Genomic DNA, 22,848 nt, shown 5'->3' with positions numbered 1-22,848 from the left:
CTTTTAGAATATTAATTAGTGACTTTGTGTTTCAGTTTAAAAACCCCTTTAGGCAGTTTCTGTAAGTCAGATCTAATAGTTATAAACTCCCTTACCTTTTGTTTGTCTGGCAAAGGTTCTATTTCTCTCTCATTTTGGAAATACAGCTTTGCAGGATGAAGTAATCTTGGTTGTTCATTGTTTTGTTCTTTGTTTTTCTTCACCACTTAAATGTATTATCTCACTCCCTCCTGGCCTGCGGGATTTCTGTTGAGAAATCATCTGATAGTCATATGGGGGCTCCTTTATATGTGATATGTTTCGTATCTCTTAGGACTCTCAGAATGTTTTTATTTGTCTTTGATTTTGGACAGTTCTTGGTGAACTCTTCTTTGAGTTAAATTTTCTTGGAGATCTCTGCACTTGCTGTACCTGGATGTTTGTATCTTTCCTCCGATTAGGTAGATTTACAGTCTTTTAAATATACTTTCTGACTCTTTTTTACTACCTCCTTCTCAAATGTCTGTCATGTGTACATTAGTTCTCTTGATGGTGTCCCATAATTTTCAGAAGCTTTTAATTTATTTACTTTTTGTTCTTCTGATTGGGTAATATCAAAGGTCCTGTCCTCTATCCCCCTGAATTTTTCTGTAGCTTTATGAAACTTGCTGTTGAGGCTTTCTTTTGCAATTTTCAGTTCAGTTACTGTATTCATCATTGCTAAGATTTTTATTTTTTCTATTTCTTCATTAAACTTTTTGTTTTGTTTATGCATTGTTTTTTAATTTCATTTAGTTTTATTATTTTGGGTTCATTGTTGAAGCTTAGTTTCTTCTGGAAATGCCATGATTCAGAGTCTTTATAATCATTGAATCTTTGTGTTGATATCTGCTCATTTGAGAAGACAGCCACATTTACTATCTTTTACAGGTGTTCTTCATCAGGGATAGACCTTCATTACTTGAGTCAGCTGGTAATAATCCTGGGCAGAGGCTAAAGCAGGAGGATTGTTTAAGCTCAGAAGTTCAAGAGCAGCCTGGGCAGCATGGTGAAACTCCATCTCTACAAAAAAATTAGCTGGGTGTGGTGGTGCATGCCTATAGTCCCAGATACTCAGTAGGCTGAGATGAGATGATGGCTTTGGCACAGGAGGTGAAGGCTGCAGTGAGCCAAGATGACACAATTGTACTCCAGCCTGGGTGACAGAGCCAAACTCTGTCTCAAAAATAAATAAATAAATAAAATAATCCTGGACAACAAGCTTGCTTTCAGGTTCTCAAAGTGGCTGGGCTGCTTCTTTTTTCTGAGTTCGGGTGGGACGACTGGCTTGGCTGTGCTACCTGAGAAGACCACTGGCTGAGCTCTGGAATCAGGCTGTGCTGCTGGAGGGTCACTCCAATTGCCACAGATTGGGTTGGGTCACAGGGTATATTTCCTGGCCAAGAGGTACCACTACTTAAGTTTAGCAGTTGAACAAGGTTGTGGGCAGGGCCTGAGGTTAGGTTGAGTTACTGATGAGAGTGGATGGAATTAGCTGCTATGCTCAGTAGAAATGCACAGCTGGGCTTTTCCTTCCTGCCTGGGTGAAGCACCGATTGTGCTTTGAAGTTGCATGCTGTGCTGTTAGAGTTCCACTTACAGAGCACCTGGTCCCACTTCTTTGCTAAAGTTTGCTGTGGCAGTTGTCTCCCTCCCCAGGTGGGGCCCACGGGTAAGGAATAAGGCTGGTTCTGGAAGCTAGCCATCTAGGGATTCAAGCCAAGTCACACTTGTCCCCATTTCTGGCAGTGATCAAGTCCCCTTTGCTGTGAGTTGTGCCTCTGACTGGGCACCACCAGTGGCAGGTATAGAGAGCTACAAGCAAGGTTTGCATGCATGGTCACTGTGGACTCTGCCTCCTCACCTTCTTTCTTCCTGACCCCAAGTGATCCATCTAGGCCGTTTCCTCCTATGTTTCCCTTGAGGAGATACAATGTGGGCTTCTGGGAAGTACCTTAGAATGCTAGGGGAGCTGAATGTTCTTCTCCAGTTGTCTTTTCTCTCCATAGAAACAATAGTTTCTGGGGGAATCCTCTGCACCCGGCACTGTGAAGACTTGGATGAAGGAGAGGAGAGACTCAGTGAAAGTTAGACTTTATTTCTCTTAGCTTTTCTGCGCAGTTTTTTTTTTTTTTTTTTTTTTTTTTTTTTTTTTTTTTTTTTTTATACAGAGTCTCACTCTATGGCTAGGCTGGGAGTGCAGTGATGTGATCTTGGCTCACTGCAACCTCTGCTTCCCAGGTTCAAGCAATTCTTTTGCCTCAGCCTACCAGTAGCTGGAATTACAGGCACGAACCACCATGCCCAGCTAATTTTTCTATTTTTTGTAGAAACAGGGTTTTACCATGTTGTCCAGGATGGTCTCTGTCTCTTGACCTTGTGATCCACCTGCTTCGGCCTCCCAAAGTGCAGGGATTACAAGTGTGAGCCACAGCACCCAGGCTTCATCCAGATTTTTTCCATTCTATATACCATAAACTAATTCCCAAGTTTAAGGATTTTTTTTTATTGCATTTTAGGTTTGGGGGTACATGTGAAGAACACACAAGATTGTTGCATAGGTACACACATGGCAGTGTAATTTACTGCCTTCCTAAGGCGTTTTTGTCTGTGGATAGTTGCTAGTTAAACTTTCTGTCGGGGGATGTGAGGCCTGGCATGTCTTATTCTGCCATCTTCTCGATGTCCTTCTTAAAAATAAACTTGTTTAAACAGTATAATTTATCTGTTGTTTATTTTTTAATATAAGCAGTTGAATGCATGGACATGTGTGTAGAACTGTCTATTAATCAATATGTATCTATCAACCCTCTGTCTAGTCCCTTTGTTCCCATTGACGTAAACTGCCATCTGTATCGTATATGAAGTATCTGCTTTCAATCGTGTCCGTTTCTGGATATTCTATTCTGTTTCATTGGTGTGTTTATCTAGCCATGAGCAATAATCACTCTGTTTTCATTAATATACTAAACCGCACAGTCATGCATTACTTAACGACAGGCTGCATTCCAAGAAGTGTATTATTAGGCCATTTTGTTGTTGTGCAAACGTCGTAGAGTGTGTTACAGACACCTAGACGGTCTAGCCTACCACACATCTAGGCTGTACGGTCTAACCTACAGCTCCTGGGCTACAAAGCTGTGCAGCACGTGACTGTACTGAACGCTGTAGGCAGTTGTGACACGACGATCAATGTTTGTGTATCTAGACATATTAAACATAAAAAAATACAGTAAAAACATGGTCCTATAATCTTGTGGGACCACTGTTGAGTTCATCGCTATGTGGTACATGACCGTATTTTAATACTACAGCCCTTCTGGCATTAAACTTGAAGTTAACTTGTGGAGAACTGACACCTATGACATTGAGATACCCCATCAGTAATATGCTGTGGTTTAAAATTGGATCATGTTTCCTTCACTGTTTCTTAGTAGTGTTTTACCGTCAACTTTTAGCATAGAAGACAAATGATCATTTAAATATAAATCCAATCATGTCTTTTCTCTGCTCAAAACCTAATAATGCTTCATCTTGCTCAAAACTCTAGACTCTCCCAGGGGCTACAAGTCCCTGTGGAATTGACTAAGTCCCTCTGTGACTTCTCTGCCTGTTTCCCTGGCCCCCTTCTCCCTCTGCTCCTTGATGGCTTCCATGTTTTCACCTCAGAACCTGGTGCTTTTGCTTCCATCTGCTCAGCATCATCCTCCCCAGATACTGATCACCCCCAGAATCCTTTGCTAAATGCTGTCTTTATGGTGATGATTTCCATGGTGATCTGCTTAAATGAAAGGCCCCTTTACCCAGGCAGCTCTATTCTCCTCCCACGCCTTCTTATTTTTCATCACTCTCATCACCCCATAATTACGTATTATAATTTTCCTATTTGTCTATATCCAGTCCCTTCCCACCAGAGTGAAAACTTAATGAGCTAATGATTTATGTTGAATTGAAGTTGTTCTCACTGATGATCCCCCAAACCTCAGAACATTTTTTGACACACAGAAGGGGATCAACAAATGCTTCTCAAACAATGAAATGAATGATTAGAGCTAAAACAACCACTCATGATGCAATAAATCTCTCCCTGAAAATCTGTTAAAAACCCAAAGTAAACTAGTGAAGCAACGTGACCAAACAGGCCTGATTCACTGACTTGCAGGAGAGAGGTTTGCCCTTGTAAGTGACTTCTGTTTTCTTTCTTATCCTCATTCACCCTTTCCTCTCCCTGTCCTGGATACAGATATTTATTGCTGGTTTAAATATTAGCATTTCCAAGTTGTTACATGGAGAATTCCCTGCCCTTTTGTCCAGGGCCAGTTTGTCACTGCAAACTGTCACGATTTAATCTGATAAAGGCAGTGCATTCTGCAAATAAATCCAGATCCAGTCATAATAATCAAACCTTAAAGGTAAATTAAAACTATTTTACCTCAAAGAAAGTCAAGTTTGCTCTGAGTGAAGTTTTATGTCCTTTGTACCATTAGAAGCATATCTGTGCCTCCTCTCCAAACATATCCTGCACACATCTGCACAAAGCCACACATGTGCACACACATACACAGGCACAAACATGCACTCATATGCACACATGCACTCACACACCATTCTACACATGAACACACAAGCACACATGCACACCTTCACAAGGCACACATAAGCACACAAATGTGCACCATCCCACACATGCAGACCCACACATGCATGAACATATACGTATAAATGCAGACATACACACATACACAAGGCATGTGCACATGCATATGCATATCTGCACAAGTCCCACACATGCAAGCACATGTATGCACACAAGCACACCTGTACAAGGGTTACACAAGCACACAATGCACATATACATGTGCACACACAGACACATGCACAAATGTACACATATAAGTGTACACACACAGGCACCCACACCGGTTCACATGCACACCTGCACAGGCACACATAAACACACACATACACACAAACGTGTGTGCACATACGTGGACACATGTATGTACATACACAAATGCACACAGGCACACCCATGCACACACACTTGCACACACAGGCACACTCAGAAAGAACATGATGAACTGACTGATTTGGTTTCCAAATCAGAGAAACTGCATTGTAGTTCTGAGAAGGTGTAGAGAGGAATCTCATAACTGCTGGGCATCGGAGACATTCCACTTGTTATATGAGGTGTACAAACCCAGGCAGCTGCTGGGAACACGGATGAGGGAGGGAGGCAGGAGAGGAGGCAGGAGCATGATGACCTCAGAACGTCGCCTCGGTTGCCCGTTTGGGGACTAGAAGTTGGGGGCCATGTGGTGCTGGAGCTCAGCTGACACGGCCCAGGGAACCTAGGAGGGCAGAGCTTTGACTTTTCTTGCCTCCTTCGTGGCAGGAAATGTTATACCTTATTTGCGAGCTAAGCATTCACTTGATCCCAGAGCCACATGACGCCCAGAAAACAGTCACCTAATCTATATAGTCACTTATTAATAAATACAGGAGAAATCTATATTTATTAATATGTGACTACATAGATTATAGAGTTAATCAATACAATGCAATAGAGTACAGGTGAACCCTGCAAATAACAAACAAGAGCGCCTCCCCGCGCAGCGCTCATCTGACGCCCCGCAGCGCTCTGTCCGCGGGACCCCACGCCCACCTTCCTGCTGAGAGGGGCCCTGGGGGCAGCCACGGGAAGCCCTGGACATGCACAGTTACGGGCTCTTGTCCTGGAAGTCTTTGGCCCACAGCACCGTGCGATTTTCACTAATTTCTTCCCCTCCTCCAGTACTCCCAAAAGCTGCGATGACTTCTCAGAGGCTAAATTAAACTTAGCCGTGTGTGTTCAACACGAACTTCTTACTATGTTGAAACAAATCAGCGGTGATTTTACTTTTACCTACAGCCAAATTAGGTTAATTTGTCAATCTAGGCAGGAAAACAAAATCCTGAAAATGTAATGTGTGTCTTATTTGAAGAGCTTACCCCCATTTAAGCTGTTATTTAGAGTTTGAAACATTTGAGTATTAGTTCAGTTTGTGCTGTTAAAATAATACTTTCAGAACACCGGGAACCTGTCGGTTTTATAGGTACCACTGAAAACAGAAAATAAAGAAACAAAGTATGCTTAAACAATAAAAAAGCGCTGATTTATAAAATCGCAAATTTTCCCAGAGATTATTAAAAACTGATACAAAATGAAACAGACCAGTTTATAGTTATTTGAATTTTTTTTGGTATGGCAATTCAAAATAAATAAGAAATACGTCCAATGTTTGAAGTTTTTAACACAAGCTTGGTGGGTTAAATGATCACAGTGATTTACTTCAAAGCCCCAGACCCTGTCTTCGTAACAGAAAACAGACAGAGAAATTCACATAGGAAACTGTATACTTTCCTCATCATAAATTTTTATTATGGAGTATAAAAGACTACAAAGTACAATATATTGACCTCTTAATACTCTGTGTTTCACCGAATAACTAAAGTTTCCCATGCGTTACCGGAGAAGAGGGCTCCCTAGTTCACAGAAGGTCACTCCTCTCCCCTGCCTTTTGCCAATGGTATATCTGATTCCTTCAGTGCAGGAGGAGTAAGGATGTGATAAACTGCCTATTCTCAGCTCTCTCTTTGAGCCCCTTTGAAAGAGGGTTTTATAAATCGCATTGTGTAGAGCCACATGCTGTCATTTTGTCGATTCCTGTCTGTATATTCAAGCGTAACTGCAGGAACTCTTCCAGTGACTAGCAAGCCTTTGAAAGTTGTTCACAACTTAAAACTGCAGGGCTATCTGATGACCCCCACCCTCTATGATGTCACTATATATTTTTTCTTCCAATGTACACTTCTCCTGAAGACAAAATCATGCTACTGTTCCCAAACGCAATCTACTCAATGATTGTCTCATGTTCGGTCAAGCAAGAGCACTGGCATACAAAACTGAAATTTCTACTCAACGGCCAATACTCATGGGAACATACCTGCCAAGGAGATCAATGGTGAAGGAAACTTCATGAGAGCAGCTGCTCAACGTTCAGCCAAGTACAGCTGCTGTCCAAACAACAAACTGCATATTTTTGCTAGGATGCATCTTTTTGTTTGTTTGTTTTTTGTTTTGAGATGGAGTCTTGCTCTGTCCCTCAGGCTAGAGTGCAATGGCATGATCTCCACTCACCACAACCTCCGCCTCCTGGGTTCAAGTGATTCTCCTGCCTCAGCTTCCAGAGTAGCTGGGATTACAGGCACACACCACCATGCCCAGAAAATACTTTGTGTTTTCAGTAGAGACAGGGTTTCACCATGTTGGCCAAGCTGGTCTCGAACTCCTGACCTTGTGATCTGCCCACCTCAGCCTCCTAAAGTGCTGGATAACAGGCGTGAGCCACTGCGCCCGACCAGGCCAACCTATTTAAGGTCTTCGTGTCTTCTTTTCTAGCTTATGAAAAAGAAATATTAGTCACTTCAGAGCTGTCTAATTATTTGAGAACTTAAATTATTAGATGATGTTTAGTGAACAAAACAAGTTGTGAGTGCTTGGCTTGGCCGCAATTTTCTTATTTATTACACTTTTTGAAAAGAATGAATGTGCTATTTAAATTAGTAAGCTCCGTGGAATGGATGTCCTTTATTTAGGGATGAGTGACTCGAGGTTTCTCTCTGTTCTTGGCCAAGAGTCCCATTGTCTGGGTAGAGGGACAGGTGCTCTTGTGGGGTTACTATGGGGTTCCCTGACTCCCACCCCCTTGGAAGAAAGAGCTCCAGTTCTGCTTGCAAGCAAGGAGACCACTCTTCAGGGGGCCACGGAGCTTTCCTGGGAGAAAGGGACTCATGTGGTGGCTCCCTGATTTTGTGGCTCAGTATTTTAGAGCCACGTGCAAAGGCTGAGATGCGTGAATGGGAGCTGTATTGCAAAAAGGGTCCCACCTCCCAGGAAGGCTCCCTATAGGCTCTCAGACTGTGAGCCTTGGGCTCACAAGGACCTCAGATTGTGCAGAAGTGGGTAGATTGCAGCCACTCAGGCTGGCCGGTGCTCCTTTCCTCCTCTCTTTCTTCCCGTGGAAGTCACCATGAGCACCAACAAGCAATTGTCACCTGAAGGCTGGGTGTGGCGCCCCACAGGCTTTTTCCAGGGTCCTGGAACCGGGAAGGCAAACATCCATCTGCAGGGGAGGTGCCATGAGGGGATCCAGTGAGAGTTGGGGAGAAATGCCCTGCAGGCTGAGGTCCCAGGCTGTACACTTTCTCTTGGTCATTCCTAGGATGTGTGTACCCTAGGCTGAGAAAATCCCCGGACCTTCAACCATTCTGGAAAGGGCCGTATTCCCTTGCCAAGGGGCCTCCCACATACCTGAGTGTGGCCTTGCCTTATCCCATGAGTGATACAGAGCATATCAACCCCAGCCCGCCTGCCCAAGTCACTCTGGGAGTCCTCAGCTTCTCCTCTGTGTGTGTGCCTGGGCCTGTCCTGTGCTTTCTGAGTTCATCGGGGAATCATGTTTGGCACCACACTCTTCAGTCATTCCCTCCTGATTTTGTATAAAGTGATCTAAGCACCACCTGCCTCCCACTTTCCACTTTGTGTTTGCTGACAGATGTCCTTTTTAATGGGCACACAGGTGACAAAATCCCTTACCTGTGTGGAATGGACATGAGCTTTTGAAACCCAGGTAAAAGAGCAGAATTTCTGCAAAGTGGAGCTCTCAGCAATGCATTTTTAATTGATCCTTTGCCCAATCATAGATATCTATATTTGGATGTCGAATCTGTCTTGCGAACCTAACACTTAGGTGATGTGTTTTTTTCTCATCACCCTCTAATAGGAAATGAAAACCCAGCGAATCTATATCCCACAATCCTGACAGTCCAGCTTTCATTCCGACATGTTTTCTTGCAAACACATGGTTTTTGTGAATGAATGAATGAATGAATGAATGAATGAATGAATAGAATGGAGATCCGTGAAGTGGGCGTGAGCACCTCTGGCTCCTCCTGCACTGTGAGCATGTATTTCCTGCTCAGAGGTCAGACCACTTCAGGTAAAGGACGCCCTGCATTGTAGCAAGAACACAATTTGTATCTTAAAGTCCTATGTGTGATCAGATTACTTTTAGAAATTACGGTGGGAAAGACTTCATAGAGTTAGGGTAGGGAGCAGCCTATCACGTCCTTATGAAGAACGCAGTCAAGGAAGGCCATCCACGCACTGCTGCTTCTCTAAGGGCAAAGTCAGATCGAAGGGGTCAGGATTTCATTATTTCTGATGATCTGAGGGCAGGGAGTCTTGCCCTTACTCGGGAATATTCTCGGCGGGAACATGGTTAGTCTTTGTTTAGGTGTCATGGTCCAGATGGTACAAATTTTTAAAAAATCATAGTTCACCTCATGTCAAAATGGCACAAACAAATACAATTTTGAGTTTTCTTTAGTGGAGGTTGAATTAGCATATTAAGTTAACTAAGCCACTGGCGAAGTTTGTTGTCAAAGAATATGTACTTAGCGGGGAGATGGTCCCTGTGTTATGGTGGATGTTTGGCTTTGCTTTGCTCTTATGTATGTTGACTAGTCCCTGAATCCCAGTCCATCCTGGTTGACCATTAACGCTTCTAGGCATGATCATAAACACACAAAGCATGGGGTCAGGGACATCGAGTAATTTGCTGATGCCAGTTGGAAAGCATAGAGTCGGGACGGAAGCCCAGGTCTCCAGACCCTGCTCCTTCCACTTGTGGATCTCTGCAAGAATTGTCAATCTTCTAAGCATTATTTTTAGTGTTTTCTAGTTTATCAATATTTGCTACTGCTGTGGCATATATACTCAATATTTTAACCAAAACGGACATATGTTTAATAAATCGGTCACATAATTTATTTCACAAAAATCACTTTTTTGCACAGTTTTTGTTTACCAGCTCACTTCCTAGTGGAAGGGCTTCTCCTGATTCACATGTGTGTCTGATCTAGAGGGATTTAGAAAGTCAGAGCATCTTTGGGTGTCAATTTTCTTTTGGAAAAGGAGCTGCCTGAATGCCTGTTCTTCAGGAGTTGTACTGTTGCTAACGACTCCTTCCTTACTGCTCTCAAGGACTGCGGAGCCAGGTGAGAGCTTCCTGTAACCTGCTTGCTAGGTAGAAATCCTCCCAGGTTCACCTTCAAAATTCAGATTTTTCCCTTTTCCCAACTGTCCCCCAAACCCACCAGTGGCTCAGCCCATCGGGTGTCTGGCTCTGCTCTGGATTTGACAAGTGCAGGGCTTTGTCCGCTGATGCTGTCTTGAGTGCAGACACGGTTGCCGGACAGCCCCTGATGCTCACCTGATGCCCAATGCTCACCTGACCCAGGACCACCACACATGCTTGACTGGGGGATGGACCATAGGGGAGGACACTTGTTTTGGATTTTGACTTCGGCATTTACTGTATCAAGTGATATTGGGTAAGTCGTTAAACCAGTCTGTATTTCAATCTTGTTGACCCTTAAACTTGAGATGATAATATCTGTGGAGCAGGTTCATTGCAAGGACTAAATGAAATAAGAAACATAAACTCTTAGTAGAGCTCCTGGCAGCCGATAAGCACAGGATAAGCGGCAGATGCTGTTATGGTTATCATCATACTTGTATCATATATGGGGTTCTTATCTTTCTCTCATGTTTGGTGTGCAGGGTAAAATCTTTAAGGACGGTGGGTAGGAGCGAGCACTATTCTCATCTTGTCCAGAGCTGAGCATAACACACTATCAGGACTTCACTTCAGTGTAAGAAATGCTGCTCTTGTGAAGCAGAGCTCAAAGGAAGAAAGTAAGGCCCCCAAATGCCAAATGAGACACTGAGGTTAAGCCAAAGATGCATGAAGAAAGAGCGCTCTGTTGTTTATTTCCCAAAATGTAGGAATATTGACTTGTAGGTGACAACTAAGTGCCAATATTATCCATTTCAATATGAGAAATTGAATAAAGTGCTCATCTAGGACCTTGGCCCTGAGTAGGGTCCCTGGTGATGATCCGTGTCCGCACTCTCTAGAGTCTGTCTTGGTCTGGGAGTGTGAGTCCCGATGGGTGGGTGGCTGGGTGTGTGTTCCAGGACCTCAGCCAGCACGCCTGGGAGCTGCATGCCAGGGGTGAGGAGGCACGCTGGGGTAGGAGGCATGCTGGACAAGCATCAGGAGACTTGTCCTTTTCGTGTGTGTCTGTGTATGTGTTTGTGTATTTGTGCATGTTTGTGTGTAATTGTGTGTGTATGTTTTTGTGTTTGTGTGTGCATGAGTGTTTGTGTGTATATTTATGTGTGTTTGTGTTTGTATGTGTTTCCTTCCTTGTATAAAGGAGGCCTGTCTGGCTGGTTTCTTTCTTTCTTTCTCTCTCTTTCTTTCTTTCTTTCTTTCTTTCTTTCTTTCTTTCTTTCTCTTTCTTTCTTTTGTTCTTTCTTTCTTTCTTTCTTTCTTTCTTTCTTTCTCATTCTCCCTTTCTTTCTTTCTCTCTTTCTCATTCTTTCATTCTTTTGTTCTTTCATTCTTTCTCTTTCTTTCCTTCTTTCTTTTCTTCTCTCTTTTCCTTTCTCTCTCCTTCCTTCCTTCCTTCCTTCCTTTCTTCCTTCCTTCCTTCCTTCCTTCCTTCCTTCCTTCCTTCCTTCCTTCCTTCCTTCCTTCCTTCTTTTGGGCAGTTTTACCAGTTTCTTAGAGAAAAGACTTGCAAAATATATGAATTCTTCACTATGTTGGGAAAGGTACTGCATGTCAGTATGTGTTCTGCTGATGACAAATGTCATGCTTCTAGTATAGAGCTGGTTTGAGTCAATGCCATAAGCTACATTCTGAGTATTTTTGCAGATGGGTCTAGGCATTCTCAGGTATACTTTTGTTGTTGTTGTTGGCATAAGGCCTTATGTTTAAAATCCTGCTTCAGTTGCCCAAGCAGCTCTCTGTATGAAGTGGGAACGGTGGGCCTGAGTCCAGTGCTGGGGCAGGGGAGCAGATGTCCCTCCTCCCTGGGAGGGTCTCACGAGCAAACACGGGGCTCCGCAGTGGCCTGGGCCCCATTTCACTCCAGGTAGTGGAAGCTCATTATCAATTTGCTCCAAATTTGGTTGTTATTCAATCACCTCTGTTTCAAAAAAAGAGCTCACAAGGTAGATTGGTAGTGTTTATGTTTCAGAATTAATATGGAAAATATATTTAAAAGGTTAACAAACACCAGAATTAAAATTCAAGGTCTAAAGTAAACACAACAGTAGATGTTGGCATGGATGTGGTGCAAAGGGAGCACTTTTCCACTGCTGGTGAGAATGCGAACTTGTACAACCACTCTGAAAAACTGTATGCAGATGCCTTCGAGAACTGAAAGCAGAACCGCTGTTCTATTCAGCAGTCCCACTACTGCGTATCTACTCAAAGGAAGTGAGTCATCATATGAAAAAGACACTTGCACACGCGTGTGGCTAGCAGCACGATTCACAACTGCAGAGATACGGAACCAGCCTGAGGGCCCATCAGTCAATGAGCGGACAGAGAAAGTATGGTGTAATATACCATGGAATACTACTCAGCCATAAAGCAGAACAAAATAATGTCTTTTTCTACAACTTGGATGGAGCTGGAGGCCATTATTCTAAGTGAAGTAACTCAGGAATGAAAAACCAAATATCGCATATTCTCACTTTTAATTGGGAGCTAAGCAGTGAGGGTGCAAAGGTGTAAGAATGACACAATGAACTCTGGGGCCTCAGAGGAAAGTGTGGGAGGGGGTGAGGGATATAATACTACACTTTGGGTAGAGTGTAACTGCTTGTGTGATGGGTGGACCAAAGTCTCAGAAATCACCACTAAAGAATGTATCCATGTAACCAGAAACCACCTGTACCCCCAAAACTATTGAAATAAAAATAAAAGTGTGCTGGGTGCAGTGGCTCACACCTGTAATCCCAGCACTTTGGGAGGCCAAGGCGGGAAGATCACGAGGTCAGGAAATGGAGACCAACCCGGCCAACATGGTGAAACCCCGTCTCTACTAAAAATACAAAAAGTAGCTGGGCGTGGTGGTGTGCACCTGTAGTCCCAGCTACTTGGGAGGCTGAGGCAGGAGAATTGCTTGAACCCAGGAGGTGGAGGTTGCGGTGAGCCGAGATCACGCCACTGCACTCCTGGCGATGGAGGAGACTCTGTCTTAAAAAAAAAAAAAAAAAATTTAAAACCCAAGATGCCAAAAGACAAATGTTGTTGACTATATTTTGGGTATGGAGAGCTGGTTTGGGCACATATCAGGTGTGCACTCTCAAATGTGTGGACAGCTGGTGCACTGGGCATTGTGGAAGTGAGAAACTGGGGCATATGAGAAGGATGAGAACCTGGGGTAGAACAGCCAGAGGCCCTGTGGTCAGAGCAGGGGCACAAGTGTGCAGAGAACTGGAGGTCCTTCCACACTCGTCCTTCACTCGTTGCTCAGCCATCCGGGGGTTGTTCCTTTCCCCTTGAGGACCCATACGCACCTTGGACTCAGTGTGGCCAACATGAATGCACAGGGTGTACCCCTCTTTCTCTCTCATACTCCACCAATTATATCAGCACCAAGACTCCTGATCCAGCTGCCAAGGGCTGTCCACATGTGTCCCCTTGTCGCCACTGACTTCACTGGCTGAGTTCAGGGCCCTCTCAGCCTTTTCACGTGGCTTTTGGCAGCAACCTCCTGACCAGGCTCACTGACTGCAGCCTCGCACCCCTGGCCTTCTCCCACAGCATCAACAGTGACATTTCTCAATTGCAATGGCACCCCTACACTGACAATAGCCTCCAGGAGACCCCTCACCTTCGGGGGAAGGCCTAGATGACCGAGGCAGGACTAGAGGATAGGACACTTGATTATCTAAGCTGAGCTTGTGTTTCCAACCACAATTCTGACCTCTCTCTGACTCACTGAACCCCTCACTGCCTGACCTCCAGATGACCACCTGCTGGTCCTCCTTGAATTTCGGCTGCAATCTTCCCTCCAGGTGTCGTCCTCCCCATGCGCCTGAGCACGTAGCTTCTCACCATGCCCTGGCTCCTGGCTATTCTAACTGCATCAGACAGCAAGTCCTTGAAGGCAAGCACTATTTGTTCTTGACAGCCTGATTTCTGGGGTCTTCCACAGAGAGTAGTCCAGTGACATTCGCAGAATTGGTGGAAGACAATCACTTCAAGAAAAGTATTCCCAAATCAACTGCTGTGCAGCCCATGTTACAAAGAAGCACCTGAATCGAGTAGACCTCGTTGACATCAAAGTCCTGAATATGGGTTGAAACTCCTGTCAATTCGATACATAAAGAGCGCTTTCCTCCTAATGCACCACACACGTGTGTGAACACAGACACACAACACCACACAGGCACTCTCACACACACTTGTACGTATATACACTGGGATACACAAAGACACACACTCACAAACACCATGCATATTCACACACATACACACGGCATATACAAACACACATTCACACACAATATTAAAACATAAACATTAATTACATAAAAAATAATTAGATAAAATTAATTACATAATTAAAAGCATAAATAACAAAATTATATTATTACTAGAAATGAAGGCTTATGCAGTGGACATAACATGTTCTAAAGGAATACATCACCAGAGCTTCACAGTCCTCAAGTGGGAGACCTCCTTGATATAGTTGTGAATGTCTGGTGGCCCCTGTGCGTACTTTGAGCTCTGCTGAGAACCATTCCTGCATGTTCGCATTTGATATCACAACACTCTTAGGCCTTGCTTACTATAATCTGCCTTTCAAGTTACATCCTACAGATTGGAGAGCACAGGCTGTCCTGAACTACAGCTGTCAGTTCTGCAAATGTCAGTGGTCTATTTAAACACATATTCTAGAGGCACTAGATACTAGAGAAATCCAACAGTGAGTGTATCAACCATCTGGTGTTTCTGCGCTTTAACAAACACAAGGTATCAGCTTGCATAGAAAAGCATATGGAACCATGACCGCCCAACATCCTGCTCTTAGGACTGACACTCAGGCTTTTCCTAAAGCCCTGGGCTCGATTTTGTGCATGGAACAGGAGGAATGATTGATGAGCCTGCAGGAATTCCGGAAGATTTTAGAAACTGCCTGTATTTAGCTTAATGATGAGACGGTTGACAGCTAGCCTGCAAGAGACGTTCGGGAGTACGAATGAGCGTCACTCTGGGATGTGACCAGCTGCTTGCTGTCGTCAGCAGGCAGAAATGAGACATGAAGGAAATGGACTTACACTGCATCATACGGTAATAATTTAAGATATAAAGAACCTCCTGAGGCTGGAATGGGTTACCATAGAAAAAGATGGAATCTCCCTTCCTCAAAGCCTTAGGTAGGAGATGGAGCCCGGACGTTCGTGTCATTCCCGGAAGTCTATTTGAATTCTCCCATCCTCCCTCACCGTGCCCCTAATCCACCCCTCCCTTTGTTCTTCACTTTTTTTGCTTACAAGCACTAATGTTTATTCACCCAGTGTACAGTTCTGTGAGTTTTCAAAATTACATACAATGATGTCATCACCACCATCAATAGGTGAAATTCTGCCTCTGACTTTACAGTACTTTTTATCCACCAATACCGTTTTCTTACTCTCTGTGCACACATGGTAAGATTTAAAACTGGTAAGAGATCAGCACCAGATTGCCCTCTCCAACCTCATTTCTTCTGCTGGCAGAATGGAGAGGTGGCGGAGGGAGTGGGAGGGAGATTTCATGCCCATGTATCCTGCGGTTAGACTTGGAGTAGTGAGGTGACCGCAGCTGAGTGATGTGGGCGCATCTGCTTATTTTGCGCTCTGTGGTAGAAAGCAGTGAACTGAACTGTTGGTTGGGAAGGAATGCGGCGAGAACAGGGAAAGTAAAATTGGGAGAAATGCCAAATGTGGGTGAAGGGGAGAAAGCAAACAGAACACCCTGCCATGTGTGTACCTATGCAACTGTATTGCATGCTCTGCACATGTACCCCAAACCTAAAATGCAATAAAAAAAAAAGAAAAAAAAAATTGGGAGAGCCAGCTCCCAAATCCAGTGAGTTTGCAGGAGAATTTCTTGGGACGGCAAGGCAGAGGCCCCCATGAAAAGGAGGAGAGCGTGTTATCTAGAGGCCCTAAGGAGTTCCCCACAGCCTCTGAGCTGTCTCAATTCCTCACCTCTGGAGAATGGCGGGCACCACCTGGAATCCAGGAGACGCTCTGGATGCTGCAATCAATGGCTCACTGACGGAACTTCTAGAAGGCTGACGTTCACACAGTGAGGGAGAGAGAGAAGAGATACAGTGTGGTGTCCAGAGAGGAGACAACAGCCTGTGTGGTCAAAGACTGGGACACGGACAGAGAAGCAGAGCTGAGAAGTACCCACGGGTTGTTGCCTGAGTAGACCTGTTCACGGTGTCCACTGCAGACAGGGTGCTGCTGAGCTGAAGTGGTAGAGGCTGAGACCTTCTGGGAGACTCAGAGTCCCTGTCCCTGGCACACCACGGCAATGGCCTAGGCCACAGAGGGGTCACCTAGCTAGAGATCCTTACCCACAATGGAGAATGCACACACCGCCAGGGGCATGGGCTTCCTGCAAGGGACCAGAGGCAGAGGAGAAAACGGCCTGTTGATGTGGGGAGGAGCCACTCTAGAGCTTGGCTTAGTTCTGATCTACAGGGTTGCACGCCAAACTTTTACAAATGAATTTCACACTTGGTAGATATGGTCCTATATATGTGTGTGTGTATGTGTGTATGGCACATATATATGCCACACACACACACACACACACACACGGGCATATCATGCTTTTCTGAGATCCGTTTCCTGGCTTGATTTTTTATGACATGCCCTCAGAAATCTATTGATCTACTCATTGGCACTGTAATTTAAGGGACCTACCTACCTTTCATCTCTTCCTCCCCGCATCCCTTCCTTCCTTCTTTCTTTCCTTTCTTGCTTTCTCTCTTTCTTTCTCTTTCGTTTCTTTCACTTTTTCTCTTTGTTGATTCTTTTTTCTTTTATTTCCTCCCTCCTTCCTTCCTTCTCTCCCTTCTTCCCTCCCTTCATCTGTTTTGTCCCCTCTCTCTCTCCTTCAGGAAGGTGCCTGCTTAGTTCATAAAGAAGGGCAACTATGATGTCTTGTCTCCTCTCTTCTCTGTCTGAGTGACTACGTCTTGATTCTGTTATTTTCGCATTAGATCTTCTCATCCTGTTTTTACATTTCTAATGATGGCACATTTTTCCAAGTTCAGGGGAAGAATATATATGTATGCATGCATATATAAATGCGCACACATGTACATATGTGAAATACACACATGCTACAATGGTATGTGCTGTATGTGCTTTTAATGAACTTTGTTTTTAGTAGCAGAAAAGCAGATGAGTTGGACTTTTGAAATCTTCTTTTAAAAAATACCACTTTCATAGTGCCTTCTGTTGTTCACAATTACACACTGCATTTACACCACCAAGTTTGTGACCTCTGCTAGGCATAAATCCTAAAATTTGAATGGTTGAGAGCATGTGCCTGGCACCCTTCTGCTCCCTGGAATGCACACCGGCACCTTTCTGGCTATATCTGTGGCATGCACGGTCGTGATGGAGAGCTCAGGAGCTCCCCGGGAAGCTCCTCCGGCCCACCTCGCCGTGTGGCCTGCGTCCCGCACTCACAGCTGGTGGTTTGTGTTGGCTCAGCTTTGTCATTGTGTAATTCTGCTTTCTGAATCTCACAGAGGTGGGTTTCTGCACAGGAGATGCTAAGACACCCGCCGCCCTCAGGTGGAATGGAATATTGTGTCTTTGCAGCTGCTGGAAGAGGGACTCTGGTTTCAGTCGGTGAGCTGTGGAGGTGGGAGTTCCCAGATCAAGTTTTAGATTCCTTCAGGGCTTGGGTGCCGAGAGAAAAGATGCCCTCCTGTTGGGGGCCAGCGGTGTTTCCCAGGATGCTCAGCTCATCCCGATGAATAGGGAATCCGAGAAGGGACAGAGGGAAGGATTAGTTTTGTGTCTAGTAAATGTTGATCTTTCCTCACCTGCTTTTAACAAGGCTTCGTCTTGCTGAAATATTTTTTTTATTAAGTTTTAATCAAAAGCACAAAAACAGATTGCTTATCATAGGAAAGACTGACCCAATTGTCAACTTTCCTTGACTGGCCAGGCTTACAGATGTCAGCAGCTCAACAATGGATAAGCATGCTTAGCCCAAGAGCCTGGGGTCACAGGGGTGCCAGAGCCTGGAGAGGGGACCCGTTGGAGAAGGTGAGATAATTTTGTTGTTTGAAAAAGGTATTCTTCTCAACAGTGGATTCACTACAGGAACCCCTGTTTGTTTGATGAATGTGGAAAACTGCATTTTATTTATTTATTTACTTACTTGAGGCAGAGTCTTTTTTTTTTTTTTTTTGAGACGGAGTTTCGCTCTTGTTACCCAGGCTGGAGTGCAATGGCGTGATCTCGGTTCACTGCAGCCTCCGCCTCCTGGGTTCAGGCAATTCTCCTGCCTCAGCCTCCTGAGTAGCTGGGATTACAGGCACGTGCCACCATGCCCAGCTGATTTTTTTTGTATTTTTAGTAGAGATTGGGTTTCACCATGTTGATCAAGATGGTCTCAAGCTTTTGACCTCGTGATCCACCCGCCTCAGCCTCCCAAAGTGCTGGGATTACAGGCGTCAGCCACCGCGCTGGGCCCCAAGGCAGAGTCTTAATCTGTCACCCAGGCTGGAGTGCAGTGGCACCATCTCAGCTCACTGCAGCCTTTGCCTCCTGGGTTCAAGCAATTCTCCTGCCTCAGCCTCCTGAGTTGCTGAGATTACAGACACACAGCACCACACCTGGCTAATTTTTGTATTTTTAGTAGAGAAGGAGGTTCACTATGTTGGCCAGGCTGGTCTTGAACTCCTGATCTCAAGTGATCCTTTCGCCACCCTCTCTCAAAGTTCTGGGATTCCAGGCGTGAGCCACCGCTCATGTATTCATGGTTGATCTTTCTAGATGGTCTTATGTAGTCAACCTACATTTTTAAGGGTAGGTGTAATTACTGGCCTCTGGGGATATCACAGAATAAATGACCAGTTCTTTGTTTCGGGTAAAGCAAACATACATCCCAATATGTGTGGATAAACTTGCCTTCTAAGTGGAAGATTTAAAGAAATATCGCAAGCCATGCACTTGGGCCGTGATTCCAGACCGAACAGTTTAGTCTCAAGCACACAGTTTGCAGGCATCCCTCTTATCCTCAGAGATACACTTGAATAGATGAGCGATTAAAGTCAACCAACATCGTAGCTTAACAGCGGTTAGAAAATAATTATCCTCTTATGAGGAACACATGCCATTTTATAATAAAATTGTTACCAAATATTTGTATTTAATTTACTGTGACAGGGGAATAATGTCCAACTCTCCTCGGATTCCTTCAACCTTGAGAATGTCACTCTCCCCACAGTGGCTGTGGAAAAGTCTCTAGCCCCAGCTTTCTGCCTGGGACTTCACGGAACCCACGTGTATGTCCTCCTTTCCAAAAGAGCGTCACAAATTCAGTAAAAACGAAAGGTTCTGTGGGCCAGTGCCTAGAACAAGGTGAGAAAGAAAACGATGAACATTTTGAAATGTGATTAATCTTTGGTACCCGGTCCCCGCTGATTTTCCGGCTCTGGGTTTGGGCACAGTGATTCCAGTAAAGGCCATCGCCATTCCAGCCTCTGCTTCGTAGGCTCTGGATTTCTGGAGCACGTTCTTTCTGCTTTTTAATAAGTTTATGTTCCTTTGCCAGTGAGATATTTCCAAGGTTTATTAGATTGCTCTTTGTAATGTTGAGTGGTCGTTCTCATTTTCGAACAAAACAAAGTTGTTTTTTGCTTATGTTGAGAAGGAAGAGAGTCAGGAGGCTCTCTGGATACCCAAAAGAAGGAGGCCTTTCTCAGCAGCACCCTCTGTGGGCTCAAGTTCAGCTATTCTCTGGTCACATGGACCACTGATGGGGTCTTCTTCCTCCACAGCGTTGCTGTGTTTTCAATCCGTGCCACCCAGATCAGGAGAATCAGTATCACCTGGAATTTGGCATGCGTGTTTATTCATTCCCAAGCAGATCTGTTGAATCAGAAACTCAGGACAGTTGGGGTCCAGCAAGCAAGCTGGGGACCCACATGCACACGTGCTAACATGGGAGAGCCAGTGTTGCAGAATCAGTAATTGTTCCGGGCTGAATGGCGCCTCCTCCCCGTCTCCTACCTTGACACCCCTCATCCCCAGTAACTCACACTGTGACTGTGCTTAGAAATAGGGTCTTTCAGTACGTGATTAAGTTAAACGAGCTCCTGTGGACAAGCCCTAATTTTTTATGACAGGTGCCCTTATAAGAAGAAGAGATGAGGTCACACACAGATACTGGAGAAGGCGCTGTGAAGTCACAGGGAGAAGACGGGGCTGTCTAGGAGCCAAGGAGAGGAGCCTCCAGAGCTCGCATGCAAGCAGGCCTGCTGGTAGGACCTCTGCCTCGGGGACCCTGAGGAACCGCAAACCTGCTGTTTGTGTTGTTGTTGTTGTTTTGAGGCAGAGTTTTTCATTCTGTCGCCCAGGCTGGAGTATAATAGCACAATCTTGGTTCACTACAACCTCCACCTCCCAGGTTCAAACAATTATCCCGCCTCAGGTTCCCGAGTAGCTGGGATTACAGGCACCTGCCACTGCCACCAGCTAATTTTTTGTATTTTCAGTAGAGATGGGGTTTCACTTTTTTGGCCAGACTGGCCTCAAACTCCTGAACTCAGGTGATCCACCTGCCTCGGCCTCCCAAAGTGCTGGGGTTACAGGCCTGAGCCACCATGCCTGGCCAGCAAACCTGCTGTTTAAGCCACCATCTGTGGCGCTTGTGATGGAAACCCCAGCAAACTAATACAGTAAGAGATAACGAGGGTGACAATGCCACATGTTGGCTAGTGGACTTGGAGATAGCTCAAGACAAAGTGCCTGGGCCAGCGCGGTGGTTCACGCCCATAATCCCAGCCCTTTGGGAGGCCGAGGTGGGTGGATCACTTGAAGTCAGGAGTTCAAGACCAGCCTGACCAACATGGTGAAGCCCCATTTCTACTAAAAATACAAAAATTGGCCAGCGTTGTGGTATGTGTAATCCCAGCTACTCGGGAAGCTGAGGCAGGAGAATCACTTGAATCCGGGAGGTGGGGATTGCCGTGAGCCAAGATCTTGCCACTGCACTCCAGCCTGGGGCGACAGTGAGACTCCATCTCAGAAAAATAATAAGAAGACAGAGTGCCTTAAGCACCTGCATGAGTTTCTCTCTCATCTGTTATCCTAGTCACCAAAAACATTCCACGTAGATTGCGCATGTGCCTTTCTATAGATACAAGTAATATCGAATACTGATGAGAGTCTCAGTAAGACATGAATATTTTCACAGGCGTCTATGTGTTTTGTGACTTTGAATGACCTTGCAGACCACCACGGGGCCCCAATATCACCTGTCAGCAGCTCTCTTAAGCTTCAGCGAGCGACAGGCGGGGAGCAGCTGCTGTGGCAGAGCCGCACACACCCCATCCTCAACTGCAAAGCTGAGTTTTGGGTCATTTTAGACAAAGGAGAGTCTGTGCTTCCATTAGACCCTGTGTCCAGGCAGGCTCAGATGTAATGTCACCCTCTGTGTTGAAAATCTGTTTGCACATTATCTATAATAGAAACCTCACAGTTTTGCAAGACAGATACCGATATCCCTGTTACACAGAAAAATTCTGTCAGTGCAATTAAGTAGCTTTTGCAAGACCACACAGCTGGGAAGTGTTGATTCTGCTCTCCATTCTACACGTGTCTAACTCCCCATCAACCTGCTGCCTCTAGGATCCCTATACAAACTCAGGGCTTCTCCACAGTCTCATTCAAAATCCTCAGTGTTTCTAACTGAGCCAGTGAAGTTTTCCCTCAGAGTCACACAATCTCCTAATTCGGATGCAGAATGTTTCAAGACAAATTCACCATTTAAAACACAAGCACATAGAAAGACACAGATTTTAATCTTTTAAAGAGTTCATTTGGAAAACACTAAGGGTCAGATATGAAGCTAACTTAGAAGCTCACTTTTTGTCCCCAAAATGTACAGCTGTGAAATGAGTGAAATTCTATATCATTGTGCTTAGGAACTCTTTAAGGGAAAGAACAAAAATTATAATGCTTTTAATTATGATCGTACTTTTCTGATTTCTGCAGAAGACCTTATTGCTAAACTTATCCAAAGGTAATTTGGATGATAAGACTTGAGGTCCATTGTTCACATGTTTGTAACTTTAATAGCATAAAATAGCGGATAAATTGCCCCAAAATGGGAAATGCTTTTAAGCCGAACGGCAGGAGAATGAAGTCGGCCATTTACGTTCGTGCTATCTTTTCCCTTCCGGACTCACTTCAAGATGTGTGGGTGGGGTGAATGCCAAGACATTTTACCTTTCAAATTCAGAGATCTTCAGATAAAAGTCGCCCGTGTTGGGACTGGGTTTAGAGTGGAATTCTCAACCGAACTCTCTGCTGCTTTTTCAGTCTGTGATAGAGAAGGCTCATTTCATTTCTCTATTCATGGTTACCGGCCTATATTTCACCACATTTCTGAGATACTATTTTATCTCCTCTGTAAACCTTTATAAAATAAAGCAAATAAAAGTAGACAAACAAACAAAACATACCACATAAAATGTTTCGGATTATTTATGTTCAGTGAAAATGGCGTCCACACAATCGGGGTGATTCAGGCCTCGAAAAGCCAGCAAACTCATATGTAAAGGAATCTCCTGGTCCCAGGCCAGTGTCCGTCAGCACCTTTTCAGGCCACTCCA

This window comes from Callithrix jacchus, chromosome 2 (assembly GCF_049354715.1).
Source record: "Callithrix jacchus isolate 240 chromosome 2, calJac240_pri, whole genome shotgun sequence".
Classification (NCBI taxonomy): domain Eukaryota; kingdom Metazoa; phylum Chordata; class Mammalia; order Primates; family Cebidae; genus Callithrix; species Callithrix jacchus.
This window is presented reverse-complemented; position numbering follows the sequence as displayed.